Here is a 14,387-nt window from a genome sequence, read left to right as displayed (position 1 = left end):
CCACCAATAGAGCATATCAAAAATCAGATCAAAAATTAGATGTTGGCTTTTCAGGCGTTTGCTCTATTAACCAGCATTTCGTCTTAGGTCTGACACTAGACTCATCAGAGTGGGATGTGTCAGACCCTACCCACTGATGCTGGGGTGTATGCAGGTGAACTTATCAGAAGCCTCTTATGTGGCACAGTCTGATAACTGCATACGGGAGATAAAACTCCACAATGGAATTAATGCCCGCCTAGCAATTCCAAATGGTAATTCTAAATTCCCATGGAGGGAATTGCTAGGCGGGCATTAATTCCATTGTGGAGTTTTATCTCCCGTATGCAGTTATCAGACTGTGCCACATAAGAGGCTTCTGATAAGTTCACCTGCATACACCCCAGCATCAGTGGGTAGGGTCTGACACATCCCACTCTGATGAGTCTAGTGTCAGACCTAAGACGAAATGCTGGTTAATAGAGCAAACGCCTGAAAAGCCAACATCTAATTTTTGATCTGATTATCTCAGATTACGACGATATACTTAAAATATCCCTGAATTGAATATATTAAGAAGAAAATTTATGTTTTTATCTTCATTTTGGTGTATAATACCTCACATTTAAAAGGAAATATGAATTAATACAAAGGATTTTGCGTTTGTGCCAATATCTCAAAATCTACTTTTGGCGCTTGCATAACACCATCCAATTATGCTTGCCATCATGTTATCCTTAGCTGCCTTCTTTGCTAGATTCAATTTTCTAGTAAGTTCCTTCAATTTCTCTTTACTTCCACAGCCATTTCTAACTCTATTTCTTTCCAGTCTGCACCTCCTTCTTAGTCTCTTTATTTCTCTATTATAATAAGGTGGGTCTTTACCATTCCTTACCACCCTTACAGGTACAAACCTGTTTTCGCATTCCTCAACAATTTATTTAAACCCATCCCAGAGTCTGTTTACATTTTTATTTACCGTTTTCCACCGATCATAGTTACTTTTTAGGAACTGCCTCATGCCTGCTTTATCAGCCATATGGTACTGCTTAATAGTCCTACTTTTAAGACCTTCCTTTCTATCACATTTATTTTTAACTACGGCAAAAACAGCTTCATGATCACTAATATCATCTATTACTTCAGTTTCCCTATAGAGCTCATCTGGTTTTATCAGCAAGACATCCAGGATATTTTTCCCTCTGGTTGGTTCCATCACTTTCTGAATCAGCTGTCCTCCCCATATTAACTTATTTGTCATTTGTTGGTCATACTTCCTGTCGTTCGCATTTCCTTCCCAATTGACATCTAGCAAATTCAGATCTCCCGCTACAATCACATTTCTTTCCATGTCGCTTCCCACATAGCCGACTATCCTATCAAATAATTCCGAATCCGCGTCAGTGCTACCCTTTCCCGGTCTGTGCACTCCAAACATATCAAGTTGCCTATTATCTTTAGAAATGAGCCTTACACCCAGAATTTCATGTGTCTCATCTTTTAACTTTTTTGTAGCTTACAAATTCTTCTTTCACCAGAAAGAATACTCCCCCTCCCACCATTCCTATCCTATCTCTATGATACACACTCCAGTGCCATGAGAAAATTTCTGCATCCATTATATCATTTCTCAGTCATGATTCAACTCCTATTACAATATCTGGTAAATATATATTAAATTACTTAATTCTATTCCTTTCTTTACAATACTTCTACAGTTCAACACTAACAATTTTATGTCATCCCTACTTGATTTCCAGTTCCCTGTTCCCTTATCAGCAGTGTGCACATTTAACAGAATAATGACAGGAGTGTTTGCAGCTGTCTGCTTTCTGGTCATTCCAGCACTGGAAATTTGGACTGTTAAATCAGCAGCATGATACTTCATTAAAAGAGAGAAAATGTGCATTTTTTCCATTTGATTGTGTATTTTATATGATAACATTACTTTTAATCGCTACATTCCTACTAACGTCATTGTAATGATCTATGTTGACTTCAGTTGGGAAAACCACAAAGACAGTCTTTCTGAGAATTCCATAGCGAAGCATGGGTACATCAGCTATTAATAAATAAGGATATGACTGTATTAATGCATTATCGTGTTCACTGAGAAATCCATATCATGTTCATGAATGTGACATTGCTCACATCCCATTCCCCTAAGGGCTGCTTCACACTAGGCGACTGGAATCGGCAACCAGCCGCCCATGCTTGAGAAACATTGTTTAAAACGGAGCCTTTCACATTGGGCTACTCAATAGCTGATCTACAGAAAGAAGCCTGGCAACCCACCTTGCAGTAGCTCACTCCCGCTACCGGTCACCGAGGCAGATTCCGCAACCCCAGCTGGCGACAGCTGGTGAACCATTGTTTTGTATTGGAGTCTTCACACTAATAATACCAATATAAATGGTCCTGGCCTCTCATAGTGCATTGGCACTGCCGGTGGCTCCAAGTAGCCTATGCAGTGGCCTCCACGGTATGCACTAGCCAGCGTCTTGGTGGGTGTGCTAGGTACCAACTGATGAGCCCAACCTAGCAAACGAGGGTGAAACGCTGGCAGCCAGGAATGAGTTAGCTGGAAAATTTATAATGTCCAATAACGGACCATTTATATTGGTATTATAAATTTACTCATTTGAGACTAACGGACCATTTATATTGGTATTATAAATTTACTCATTTGAGACACATATTTCAGATTCCCTATGGGAATCAACATCTATATCATCTGATAGTCAAGAAGGCATCAATTTTTGGTAAAGAGACAAAGCCTCTCATAGTGCATTGGCACTGCCGGTGGCTCCAAGTAGCCTACGCAGTGGCGTCCATGGTATGCACAAGCCAGCATCTTGGTGGATGTGCTAGATACCAACTGACGAGCCCAACCTAGCACACGAGGGCAAAACGCTGGCAGCCAGGAATGAGTTAGTTGGAAAATTTATAGTGTCCAATAACGGACCATTTATATTGGTATTATAAATTTACTCATTCGGGACAAATATTTCAGATTCCCTATGGGAATCAACATCTATATCGTCTCCACACTAGGCGACAGTTGGTGAACCATTGTTTTGTATTGGAATCTTCATACTAGGCGACTGTGTAGCCCAGCTACTCGTCCTCTTTGCGTTCCAATCAAGACACCCTTTAGTGTCATTGTGCATTTCAAGCTCCTTCCCGTTACGTATTTCGTTTCAGAATATTATAAACTCTACTAAATAAATATATTACATTCAGTAATTATACAAACTGAGCAGCGTCCATCTGAAACTTAAACTGTGACGAATAGGCTATAGTAATGAAGTTGAGAAAAGAAATGCATAGTAGGAAGTAATGACACAGTTTTGCAGTGACTTTAAAGAAAGAACATTCCAGGAAAGGAACTAGCTTTGTAATTAAAGTATTACAAATATAAATGATATCACTTTTGTTAAATGTTCAATATAATCGAGATTTTGCTGTCCAACTCGTTTGGCTGTATGTTCAGCACAGTGTCCTTCGGTCCAGAGGGCTTGGGTTCTATTCCCGAACGAGTCTTTTAAATTTTTTTAATTACAATTTGCTTTAGGTAGCACCAACACAAATATGTCTTATGGTGACGAGTGTGTAGGAAACAGACAAGAATGTGAAGGAAGCAACCTTGTCCTTAATTAAAGTATAAACCCAGCATTTGCCTGGTGTGAAAATGGGAAACGACGGAACACCATCTTCAGGACTGCTGACAGTGGAGTTCAAATTCATTAGCCCTATCTCCCGAACACAAGATAATAGCTACGTGGGCAAAACCGCGCGACCGTTTGCTCGGTCGGGGATTTTAATATTGTATGGTTAATGCCACTGCCTTGGAGACTGGGTGCATTTGTTCGTCTGTACACACAACATACCACACTACCAACCCCCCCCCCTCTCTCACACACACACACACACACACACACACACGCACACACACACAACAGTGAATACATCGCTCCGTAAAATTGGGTCCGCCGGGCTGAGTGGCTCAGACAGTTGAAGTGCTGGCCTTCTGACCCCAACCTGGCAGGTTCGATCCTGGCTTAGTCCGGTGGTATTTGAAGGTGCTCAGATACGTCAGCCTCATGTCGGTAGATTTACTGGCACGTAAAAGAACTCCTGCGGGACTAAATTCCGGCACCTCAGTGTCTCCAAAAACCGAAAAAGTAGTTAGTGGGACATTAAGCAAATAACATTATTAAATAAAATTGGGTCAGATCCACATAAGGTGCTGACCTCAATTAATTGGGAAAAGGACCGGCAGGCATTTTATTTTCTTATTAAGTTGTGGAGAGAACGATATTTAAGGCACTTTGTTGTAAGCGTACTTGATTTTACTTTAAAAATAAGAGTTGAAGGGAATCAACCAATAATTTTCAAAATGCGACTATGTGTACTAACAACTCTACAGTACCGTCTTCTCAGTAGTCTACAGGGAAGTACCAGTAACTAAAAAACTTAGTACCATCACCACATAAATCATGAGAGAAAAGTACTTTTTCCAAACGATCTTTCAACATAGGATGTGAATGAAACCTACAAAGCTTTCCTTCTATCTTTCTGCCAATAATAAGAGCAGCAAGAGACACTCCTCTGCCTGAGAACTCATTATGAAAACTGTCACTAGGCCAGGGAAGGCGGCTGAGTAGCGTGGCCAGCTACCACACGGCGACATGGAATTCACCCAAGCTACTCTGTGGCCGATTCCTGTCGCCTAGTGTGAAGCGGCCCTCAGTTTTCTTGACTTCACAAGTGTCTTCAATGAAGATGTTTCATCAAACAGAACATCTTCATCCGAGCAAGTGGCTGTGCAGATTGGGTCGCATAAATATCACTTGCATTCGGGAGATAGTGGGTTTGAACCCCACCATCGGAAGCCCTGAAGATGGTTTTACTGTGGTTTCCCATTTTCATACCAGGCAAATGCTGGGGCTGTACCTTAATAATAATTGCAGCACTGTTCACTTTGACTTAATAATGTTATTTATTGGCTTTACATCCCACTAACTACTTTCACGGTTTTCAGAAATGCCGAGGTGCTGGAATTCAGTTCCACAGGAGTTCTTTAAGTGCCAGTAAATCTAGTGACATGGGGCAGACGTATATGAGCACCTTCAAATACCATTTGACTGAGCCAGGATCGAACCTGCCAAGTTCAGGTCAGAAGGCCAGCTGCTCAAACGTCTGAGCCACTCTGATTGGCTCACTTTGACTTGAGAGGTATTATGAAATTCTGCAGGTTTTGGCTACCGGCCTCGAGTCTTGATCATCCCTTCAGTTCTATTCAGCAAAACCGTGAAGATTTGTAACTTTTTCAAAAAGTAGTGCAAAAAAATACATAATGCTAAACTTAGAAAATGAAAATAATGTGCACAAGGCACAGTTGATGCACTGTGTTAAACAATTAATTTAAAAAAAGGTTTCAGGTAAATAAATACTATTTTTAACTGAAATGGTTCACTGTTTCTTTGCTGGTAAGTGTACATTAACACAATAAAATCTGATAAGCAAGAGAGAAAAATAGGTGAATTTTTTTTTAAACATAAATTTTTAACCTAAATTTAAGAAATTGTTACGCCAAGCAGGAAAATGTTAAACTAGAAATTTATGAGCACTACTAAGATTCTCGTGTATTTTACATAAATATTTTTGTTTAACTGACAAAGAACAAATTGAAAAGAAGAACATAAGAATTTAAAAAGTTTTGATGACATAATTTGAACACGATGACTGCTACTGAATGTTATATACAGCGGCATTATTTTGTCCATTCGGGGGATTCTCACTCGCCCAGTTGCCTGCGCTGAGAGCCTGTCTCCCGCCAAGCACTTTGACGTAATGCAGCCAGCACATATTTTCGCACAAGATTTCTTGTACTTTATGAAGGTATTATGTATATACACATGCTCACTAAACACGTGAACACATGACTAAACTGACCCTTACGCTGATAAAGCTCTCGGCAGACTGCACAGGAGGAGAGCTTGTGGCGCCGAGAACTGCATTACGGCAAAGTACTTGGTGGGAGACAGGCTCGCAGTGCAGGCAACTGGGCGAGTGAGAATCCCCCAACAAGATAAAATAATGTCCCTGTAGAAACAGCACAGAAGGCAGTCAACCCAACGTGAACACTATGTCACAACAGATACTTATCACTGACATGGCAAAGAATAATGAAATTAACAAATTTTCTTAGATATTTTTTATTTCAGTAGAATTATCTGACAACTGTACGTACATGCTTACCAATAAAATCACAGGAAAATTACTATTATGCCAGAGAATATCTAAGGCTAACAAATGCAAACATTCTCAGCAGTTTATTGTGAATTCGTTGCTTATTATGTCTCTCCTCAGAGAAGTGACATTTAGAGGCAGATTGCATAAACATCTTTGGGAAAATATACATAAAAGTACAACATAGATTTGTTTTCACAGAAATCACCAGTTATCCCACCAAACATGATATTACACATGGCTGAAGACATTTCTTAATCTAGACATTGAACAAAATTCAAACAATAGCAAAAAATTTAAAATGCAATCAATGATTTTGTGATTTGGGTAAAGGATGAGAGAGGGGTCAAAGAACTGCTGCATGTACTAAATAGGAATATTTAACAATTAGAAAATCAGAGGAGGGAAGAAAACCAAAGGCAATTTTATAGTAATGACAAGAGGAAGATTAAGATCTCAAAGTAATGTACAATTTTCAGCACTTCAGAAGTGTATTAATGGAGAATTCAAGACTAGATCTCATGTTCTGTCTCTTCTTTGGACTCTATTCTCAGAAAAGAACACTTTCAAAAACTTAATTCAGCTTAATAACACTTGTGGAAGGCTTCGAAAATTTGAACAGCCCAACAATGAAGAACAAAGAGAATACATGTTGCTAACATTTAACACAAGAAACATTATTTTACTGCACATCTAAATGAAACCCACACACCATACACCTTGGTTTCTAATCAAGTAGCCACCAAAATATATCCAAATGATTCAGAACATTTCATATTTAAGTTATTAAATATAAATAAGACAAGACTTCCTCAAGAGAAGACAGAGATAGATAGATAGATAGATAGATAGATATGAGGGCTGTAAATAAAGTAGTCCAGACACTCGTAGGATATCGGGCATGCGCAAGTGTAGGATATGGAACCGGTCAGGTGGTGCTGTTGTCAATGTGTAGTGTGCACCAGACGGGCAGCCAGTTAGGACTGTTGTTGCTGTGTAGCATTAAAGCGAAGAGTGTTGATTTCACCGCTCTAAAGCATGTTTTTAAAAGGTGATCAGCGTTCATGGATTAAAATCGAGGTTACCCGTGGCAAAATTGCATCAGAATGTTATCAAGGATTACGTTAAGCCTGTGGCGAGAATGCATTACCGTATGGGAAGGTTGCATGATGGGTCAAGGCATTTTGTGCAGGTTGGAATGAGAGTGGGGATTTGCACCGCACAGGTCGGCTGTCCATTCCTCAAGATCAGATTGACATCGTGAGTGGTTTCATTTCCGTAGAACATTGATGGACTGTCCGGGAATTATCCGTAGAGATTGGTCTTGGTCGTCAATCGGTGTGGCACATACTGACAAAATGTCTTTAACATGAGGAAAAATGGGTTCCACATCAACTCCCCAATGTACAGAAATGGCACCGGTATGCACTGGCTGGCATCCATCTGGACAGATACCGCAACAAAGACGCATTTCTGCAGCTTATTGGTGCCACTGATGAGATGTGGGCAGGCGCCTACATGCCTGAATTAAAACATCAATCAAACGAATGGCGTCACCCAGGTTCGCCATGTCCACAGAAATTTCAACAGGAATCATCAGGTGAAGCTTATGCTGATTGTGGCACATGATTACGAGGGTGTTATTCTTACGTATGCTGTGCCTCAGGGGCAAACCATCAACAGTGACTACTATTGCCAATTTCTGGAGCGGCATCTGCATCCTGCTATGAGGCGTAAACGTCCAGGTTTATTACGAGACGATCGCACTGTCGTGTTGCATGACAACACACACTGTCATGTCGCAAACAATGTTAAGCTTTTACTGCAACGGTGGCATTGGGAAGTCTTTGAACACCTTCCATACGCACCAGACATGAGTCCTTGTGACTTTGACCTGTTTCCAAAGTTGAAGGGACCCCTCCGAGGCCGCCGATTTCCTGACATGGCATCCGTACTCTGCACAGTAAGGCACTCCATTGCTGTCATCAACAGAGAATTCTTTACCAATAGTCCCCAATGGCTTCCAAACATTTGGCAAAAGGTAACAGACTTTGCGGGTGACTACATTGAAAGAATGTAATGCAATGGTACTTGTTAGTTCATTAAATATTGCGGTCTATCAATATTGCCAATACTTTATTTACAGCCCTCGTAGATAAATACATAGATAAAGAAAATAAAGCAATATGTGTAGATGCATACAGTGAAAGCGATTTTAAAATTTACCTTTCTTCAGTTTCACTACACCGAGTGTCTTATACACATTCACAACCTTGGCTGGTAATGTGGATCTTACTGGTTGTTTTGTAATAATATATCCTTTAAATTTATTGTTTTTTCTTTCAAACGCTTCCACAGCAGGAGATTTTTATTTGCTGATTTTAATATTTGCTGTAAGCTACTAAATTCCATCCCTATCTTTCACATCGCAGATCAGCCTCTACCTGAAGGTACCCAGAGTTTTATCTATGCTGATGATTGTGCAGTCACTGCTCAGGCCAACTGTTTTGAAAAGGTAGAACAGACTTTATCCAAAGCTCTGAAAGAATTTACGAACTACTACAATGAAAATGACTTGAAGCCAAATCCTGCCAAAACTCATAGCTGTGTATTTCATCTCAATAACAAAAAAGCAGCTAAAACCTTACAAATCACCTGGGAAGGAATCCCTCTTCAACACTGTTCGACTCCAAAATATCTGGGAGTGATTCTGGACCGTACGCTTACGTATAAGAAACATTGCCTAAACGTGAAACAAAAAGTGTCTGCCAGAAACAACATAGTGCGGAAACTTCGAGGCACCACCTGGGGAGCTCACCCTTGCACTGTGAGAGCAAGCGCGTTAGCACTGTGCTACTCCACTGCTGAGTATGCATGCTCCGTGTGGCATAAGTCCAGCCATGCCAAAAACATAGATGTAGCACTAAATGACACCTGCCGTATTATCACAGGTTGTTTAAGACCTACTCCCATAGATAAACTCCACTGTCTCGCTGGTATAGCACCACCCGAAATCCGACGTGAGATTGCTGCTAGGCATGAGAAAAGCAAGGCTATGACTATGGAAGCCCATCCTTTGTATGCCTGTCAACCAGCACATCCTAGGTTGAAATCAAGAAAGAGCTTCTTGACAACCACTGAAGCTCTTAAAGGAACACCACAACAAGCAAGAATCTCAATGTGGCGGGAAAAATGTCAACATTTGAGAGAATGGATGGTTCCAAAGGAAGAACTTCCTCCTGGACATTCTGAACAGTGGACAACATGGAAGGCTCTCAATCGATTACGCTCCAGCACCACGAGATGCAAGACCAACCTACAGAAATGGGGCCTTCCTGTGGAGACAGTTTACTGCAAGTGTGGTACTAAGCAGACTAACGAGCATCTTCTACTGTGTCCATCTTCTCCAGCCACTTGTACCATTAAAGATCTAATGAGGGCAAGTCCAAATGCGCTTGTCGTGGCCAATTTTTGGTCAACCAATATTTAAAATTACCTTTTTTATTTTTTGTCTCTCTTACTTTGTACTTCTGACACGATAAATAAATAATACATCACAGAGATATTAAATGTTTTAACACACAAAAATAGACCTCTGTAATTCTTCAATAATAACAATAATAATAATAATATAATACTTGGCCCTCATCCACTAGGGTGAGACGGAGAGGATCCAAATGAAAGGAAATTTCTGATGATGATGATGATGATGATGATGATTGTTGTTTAAAGGGGCCTAACATCTAGGTCATCAGCCCCTAATTGTACGAAATGGAATAACATATAAAAAGTACAAAATCCACCACTGACCAGAATTCAAAACGTGAGGACGAAGAATGAATGGATGGATATGAATTTAAAACAATCAGTGGATCCGACCCGCAATGTCTCGCATTCACAGAAACTGACGTGAAACAATAGTATTAATAAATACTAATAATACTGAATCGATGATGCTTTTAGTCTAAAGGGATCCAAAATCCAAGTCATAGGCCCCTCATAATGGTACTTATCGCCAGGAAAGTAGAACCATGTTATTTGTCATATTGCAGTACTAATCAAAAGTAGCGTAGACTCACGGCATTCCACATAGTATGGTACTACTCACAGGTAAAGAAATTTGCACATGGAATACAGACCCATGATATTTCGCACATTGCGGCACCATTTACAGGCAACGCAAACCTATGGTGTTCATCACATATGTGTACTAACCACAGCGACCTGCACTATCCCGTGGTGTTCCTCATATAGTGGGTACTAATCATAGGCAAGGTAGAACCATGGTGTCGCTCTTAAAGTGGTACTAATCACGGGTACTGTAGAAGCCGGCAACGCAGTCTGTTGATACTAATCCCAAACCTATTTGGTACCTACAAAGTGGTTCTACGCGGAAGTAAAAGCGATCCATGGTGTTCCCTGTGTGGTGGTACTAATCACAAATAGTTTCATGTTTCTAATACAATCATCCCTTGGTCGCCACTTACGACAGGCAGGGGATACCATGGGTGTATTCTTTGTCTGTGTCCCCCACCCACAGGGGTGAGGAAATTTCTACGAAAGAACCTCGGCCCACGTCAAAATAAGGATGATTTTCACCTGAAGTCAAATGCAGAGCTGTACTCTAAATTCAAAAAGCTTTTGCTTGTTATGAAGAACTGCCATCTCATGTTTTACGGTCGTCTCTCTCAAATGCCCAACAACAGAATACAATGTAGAATTCTTGATCTTCTGATGACTTGGAAATGTACCCCTCCATGGGCAACTGCAGTAAAGGAAGATCTGGCCAATGCCTCCGAGACACTGGTTCAAGAAAGGCATAAGTTCAGGACCTGGGTTCACGGGATAAAGGATCTTCCAGACAAAGCAAGAAGACAACCTGGTGCAAAGGTAGTCTGAAGGGTGATGCAGTACTGAAAATCCAGAAATGCTAACAAGCGTTAACAGTGGTCGTAAGTGGCTGAAACAATAGGTTAATAAAAATTATAATAATTACAGTTTCCCTGAGTACTGATTCAGCGTGTGACAGTAGTCATGTTTTCAAGAAATAGCTTAAAAGTATTAATGCAGAAAAACTCAAAATTCAGTCTTTTTTTAAACCTGCCAACAAGAAAATTAATGGATCACAATGGTTGTAACAAGATAACAATCATGGGACTGACCTATTAACATACACAATCCAAATATTCCAGATAAATACACACATAAATGTTCAGATACAGCCCACAGTGTCACAACATACGAAAGCAAAGTCATCTCCATACAGGCTATGAAGGCCCTTGGAGGGGTGGAAGTAAAATGCTTCCACCATCCGTAACCTCAGCTCTTAGTGGGGTAGAGTGGTTAGCTAGTATGCCCAGCCACCTTTGCTCCCAGGAATTAACATGGTACTCATTTTTGATGTAGGCTGAATGAACCTTACGGCTACATGCAACTCCAGAAGTTCAAATCTAATTTCTTAAATTTTTCGACTTCCTGACAGAGAATCAAACCCACAACTTTCGGGGTGAACTGAGCACGCTTTTACCGCCTTGGCTAGGCAGCCCCTATCACATTATAGGCATTAGGATTATAAGATGTACAATTTTATTTGGACAGTACAGTCATAAAATTGGTGAAAATTTTTTAGAAGAAATAATTCACTACATGATATACAGCTAAAACTGGTTAGAACGGTTTGGTGGGGACTTCGAAAAAATGTCATAAAAAGGGAATGTGCAAAACAATGATAAACAATTATGCTGTTAAATTTAAGGTTAGGTTTGAATGTAAAAATAATTATGATGGAAACAAAGAAACAAGTGTTTACAATTATAATTACAGCGGAACCTCGATTCTCCATTTTTGGAGGGACCATTAACAAAAAACGTACAACATGGAAAAACGGAAAATCCAGGAATGAACGAAAGCCATCAACAATTTGGCTAAACATCACAAAAATGATATATGGATAATTTTAATCTTACAACACTCCTAAACCAAACCAAACTACAGTTCCAATGGGCCTTTGCCTGCCAAGCAACCGCTGCTCAGCTCGAAGGCCTGCAGTTTATGAGGTGACGCATGGTCAGTGTGACGAATCCTCTCGGCTGTTATTTCTGGCTCTCTAGACCGGGGTCGCCATCTCACCATTAGATAGCTCCTCAATTAAAGGTAATCACGCAGGCTGAGTGGACCTGGAACCAGCCCTTATATCCAGGTGAAAATGCCTGACCTGGCCGGGAATCGAACCCGGGCCCTCCGTATGGGAGGCAAGCAAGTTAGACCACGAAACCAGCATCAAACATTAATTACCAGTATGCGAGTTCAAAATGTCGATACTTTATATTCAGTTTTACAGGGGAAACTTAGTCATTTTCCCGTGAAAACTTCTCTCAGTTCAGCAACTTTGATCAGCCGAACTCTTCGAAAATCTAATAACGCCAAGCCAAACGACAATTGACCACAAGTAGTTTTTAATTCTCTCATCTAATAAAATAAAGCACATTAGATTTAAAAGCGCCCAGCATGATGGCGAAATCCCTTCTTTTCTTAATCTTCGAGTGTAATTTGGTCTCTGGTTCATAGTCCGTTTCTGGAAATCTTGTACCGCGTAAATTAGGCCTACATCGAATTTTAAAGGTTATGTTGAACTCGAGAACATGGTTTTGAAGGTAAGTATCGATTCTCAGAAATTCCCTAATGCATTATATTCGATTCTGCCCGTCACTAATCCAATCAAACTGGAAAGAGAAAAAAAATCACCAAAACTTCAGACATTACGGTTATTTGTGACCTTGGGCTCAGTTGGAAAGCGCGCTCGCTACACTTGCCAGTACGAGTTGGAAATTATACAAACCATTTACATGTAACGTGCGCAAATAAAACAACTGCGGTTTTTTACTTTTAGCACGAAAATGTAAAATTCCCAGTCTTATATTAGGACCAAAGCAGTAACAGGCAATCCCAAGACCTCCCATGGCATTTTGTATCTAAGGTGAAACATCTGGGTGGTCTCGATAACATAATCGTACCGGTATACTATAATATTAAAATACTAGATTTGTGCAAGATTTGTGTTAAGGAGCAGTTTCGATTCCTGCCTGAAAGCCCAGTTACTGTACAGTGCCCTGAGGAAAGTGCCGAAAACCTGTTCGGCAATACAATCGAAAAAAGTAAAAATATAAACATCTAACCCTGGACATAATGTGGACGTTTTATAAGTGCGAGCATTTGACGAAACTCGTTCCCTCTTCAAGTACCAGTAGAGCTATCGAAATGCTCTGTATCTCCTTACAATTACTGTGGCTACTCTCCACTTTATAATTTCCGAGATTCTCTAATTTTCTAAACAATACCACCCGAATTCGATACTAAGATGGTCCTTATGCAAGTTCACTGCCCACCGCTTTTTTTTTTCTGTTGGTTTTACGTCGCACCGACACAGATAGGTCTTATGGCGACGATGGGATACGAAAGGGCTAGGAGTGGGAAGGAAGCGGCCGTGGACTTAATTAAGATACAGCCCCAGCATTTGGCTGGTGCAAAAATGGAAAACCACAGAAAACCATCTTCAGGGCTGCCGACTGTGGGGCTCGAACCCACTATCTCCTGGATGCAAGCTTTTCCAGTACAGGACTTGCTCTAATTATCGCAATGATGGGGCGTTAACGTCGAGATCCATAAATATGCAATAGTCGTCCTTCCGTGAGATACAGTTTATTGCAAAACGCTTAACCGAGTATTTAGCGTTGATGGGACTGAAATTTCTGGACGGTTGATCCGGGAAATCGTTTTTTCGAGGAACGGATAATGCGGGAATTTTACAACGTGATTTAATTATGATGCTCGTGGGATCACGTAATTTGAACACATGATCCGGGAAAATGTAGGTTACATGAACGGATAATAGAGGTTCCACTGTAATGAAATAATAGTACATTATGCAACAAGCTTATAACGGCAATAATTAAGACACAGTTTTATAATTTCCATACGAGTGTCTTAATTACCATTATAGGCGAGTTGCATACGGCTATTTATGCTCGATGATAATTATATTTTTTTAAATATTCATAAATTTCTGTCGAGATGTCACTTGACAGTTGAGTTTACTGAACCGAGTGCAGAGAGCATGCGCTGGGTTATTAATATTCCATGAGTGGATCAAAGAC

The sequence above is a fragment of the Anabrus simplex genome, chromosome 6 (genome assembly GCF_040414725.1).
Source record: "Anabrus simplex isolate iqAnaSimp1 chromosome 6, ASM4041472v1, whole genome shotgun sequence".
NCBI lineage: Eukaryota > Metazoa > Arthropoda > Insecta > Orthoptera > Tettigoniidae > Anabrus > Anabrus simplex.
The sequence above is the reverse complement of the archived record's forward strand: the minus strand, read 5'-3'. Positions refer to the sequence as shown.